Consider the following 3225-nt stretch of genomic DNA (forward strand, 5'->3'; position numbering starts at 1 on the left):
GTGGGTGACCCCTGGACCACCTGAATCATAACCTCTGGGCTGGGGCTGGCAGCCTGCATTTTAATCAGCCTCTCAGGGGATTCTGGTGCACACTGATGTCCCAGCAGCACTGCTCTGAGTCTGCATCATTAATTTGCCCCTTGACACTGGAACCTGCTCATCCATATTCCAACATGGTCCATATTTAAAAACCTCCCCCACCAACCCTGCATGCCCCTCTACCTGTTGTCCCATCTCTTCAATACTGCTTACAGCCAAAGCCTGCAAACAAGTTGTCTGTACTCTCCACCTCCAGTGTGTCTTTCTCTATTCTCTTTTGAACACTCTCTGGTTGGCCTTTTGTTCCCCTTTCACTTTATGCCAGAGCCACTCGTGACAAGGTATCTGATGAGTTCCACATTGCTAAATACAGTGTTAGTGCTCCGTCCCCCTCCCACTTCACCATCAGTGGCCTTTGATGCCTCCTTCCTCTATGAACCACTTTCTTCCCCATTTCCAGAATCCCTCATTCTTCTGGTTTTCCTCCCATCTCTCCAGTTGTAAATCTCCATTGGCCCCTACCCTACATATTAACGTGTCCCAGGGCCCTCAGCCTGCCCTCTTTCTTCTCTATCTTCTCCCACTCTGTTGGGCATCTCATCCAAATTTTCTGTTGTAAATACCATCTGCTTCTTCCTCTCCCCATCAAGAGTTTCACCCATAACTTCACCTTCACCTCTTCCTTTTTCCTGACAAATGTATTTCTATCCCAAATGTCTCCTACTGGGAGCACTCCCCTTGACTGAATCCATGTCAAAGTCCCCCTGGCTCCAGCACTGTGTGCTGTCCCCACAGGTGAATGGGTAATTGCTTCCCTTGACTCTCTCCACTCACTTGTTATCCATGCGTGGGGCTCAGCTACCCTCCCAGCTGTGGACACAGGCGTCAAACTGTGGATCCAGCATGGGCATCTGGAACTCAGGGAACCAGCAGCCGAGGGCACCATCACCAGGGATGCAGCACAGTGAATGGCTTAATACGGCCCTTCTAGCCATCACCCTCCACTTTGTGATGTATTGTAAATCCTAGTTTCTAGGCCTCTTTAGGGTGGAATGTATCTTCAGTCCCACCTTGCTGGAGGATATATGACTCAAGTCACCACCCTTAGCCTCCTTGAGGGTATATGTGTGAATGCTCTGGGAAAATTCTCTCTCTTACTCCGGTTGTGCATTTGGCTCATCATTAGCTCCACCCTGGACTTGAAACAGCAGCTGGTCATCTGACCCACCGATCTGGGTTTGCCAGCTCCTGCAATCACTCAAGCAGGGGGAATCCTCCAGACCTACCCACACACTTGGGACTTGACAGCCTCCCATCCTCCACTACCATATGAGCTGTTTCCTTGGCAGTTTGTGTTCTGTGGGATGTTACGGTGAAATATGGAGTCCTAAGACAGGAGGGAGAGTCTTGAGGGGAGGAGAAGGAGTTGAAGTCAGAGGTGATGGAGTGGCCCAGCAGTTTGGAAAAGTTGGACTTTTGGGACATCTTTAACCTCTGCCTCGTAGGAACTAGCCTTGTGCTGATGCTTCTAAAAGAAATTATTCGAGTAAGGGGTCTGTGTGGACCTGAATCCCTGACCCCTCTAGGATGCCTCAGCTGAAGCCTAGGCCATTCCAGGCCAGTTGGTAGGAGGCAGGATCCTGAAGCTCAGAATGGGCCAGCTGCCAAGTCTACTTGAAGGCCAGGTACACAGGCCCTGATGTCAGCAAGTGGTTCTTAGAGCTGATGGGCCCCTTTGCAACCTGTGCCAGGCCTCTAATTCTGGGCCTGTTTATGGATCACTGTGTCAAGGAGCTGTGTGCTGCCAGCTGAAGCCAATGCTAAGCATTGGCTGCCTTTGCCTGGACCTGTCAAGCTACTGACTTCCCTGTCGGCATCTGGTGTGGGCCTGGCTTCTGTGATGAGGACATGGAGGAAGAGATTAGGTGAGTGGGAGCTGGATCCAAGAGTACTGTGTCCAGTTGCATAGGCTGTGCACTGCACAAAACATCTGGTCCTGCCTTGGGACTCTGAGGAGTCGTGGTCTAACCTGGGGGGTGGTCTTAAGTCAAAATGGTGCTGCTTTCTGCCCCTCCTCAGCTTGCTCCAAAACTGTCCTTCTCTGAAAACACTGGGAGACGGGTCTGCAGGGCCAGCTGCCCACACAGGGAGGTGCCTCTGGCCTGTCACAGCTTGTGTCTCGAGGGTTGCATATGTGGCACTGGCTACCTTTTCAGCAGCAGAGCCTGTGTATATCCGGCTTTCTGTGCTGCCCCTGGCAGGGCCATGGGTTGTCTCTGGGAGTACAGAAGCTGAGCCCCAACTGCCATGAGCTGTGTAAGTCCTGGGAAGTTGGGTGACTGCTTCACTGCAGCCCCCCCAAGCCTATGAGGATGTGGTAACATGCTTCCTACAAGTCAGGGCCTGGCACTGTGGCTCCAGAGAGGGCAGCAGCTGGATGCCAGGCGACCACCATCAATGCACCTTTGATGGTGCAGCCTTCACAGCCCAGTGCGCCTGTCACTACGTGCTGAGCTGTATCTGTGAGCTGCCTGGGGGTGCTGGACTTTACAGTATGGGTGGACAGTGAGTATCTAAGCCCTGTGGTTGGTGTGACTGGGGCACGGTGGGTTAAAGTAGATGCCAACAGGGTGAAAGTGATGCTGGAGGCTCAACCTCCTTGGAAGGTACAGGTAAGCTTGGCCAGGAGCTGGCACAGGCTCCCAGAAGGGCCCACCCCTCTGTGTCCACAAGATGGGGAGGGCTGGTACCAATGCCAGGCCTTCTGTGGGCTACTGTGTGCCTGTGCTGGGCCTTTCAATGCCTGTGATGAGCTAATCAAGGCCAAAGTGCATGTGAAGAACTATGGCCATGACCTCTGTGCCACAGGGGCTCATGGGAGATCTTAGAGGAGATCTTGTGTCCTGTGCTAGGGAACGCCCATCAGTGCCTGCCATGCAGCCCTGGAGATATCTTGTGGACTGTGGTGAGTGGGTCTGTACAGGTTCTCGGGTCATGTGCACTGCCTTTCTCTCCATGCCAGCCAGCATTCTTCCCTTGTGAGTTCCAGAAAACCAAATCAGCTAATATTGTTGCCTTGTGTAGTTAATAATCTAAGACTAGCTAGCTACCTTCAAGCCTGGCTCAGTTGGGCACTCAAAGAATGCCATCAGGCCCTGGTTTCTCTCCCTCCATCCCTCTGTGATA

Source organism: Orycteropus afer, unplaced genomic scaffold (assembly GCF_000298275.1).
Source record: "Orycteropus afer afer isolate SDZICR_OR568_19922 unplaced genomic scaffold, OryAfe1.0 scaffold00476, whole genome shotgun sequence".
Classification (NCBI taxonomy): Eukaryota; Metazoa; Chordata; class Mammalia; order Tubulidentata; family Orycteropodidae; genus Orycteropus; species Orycteropus afer.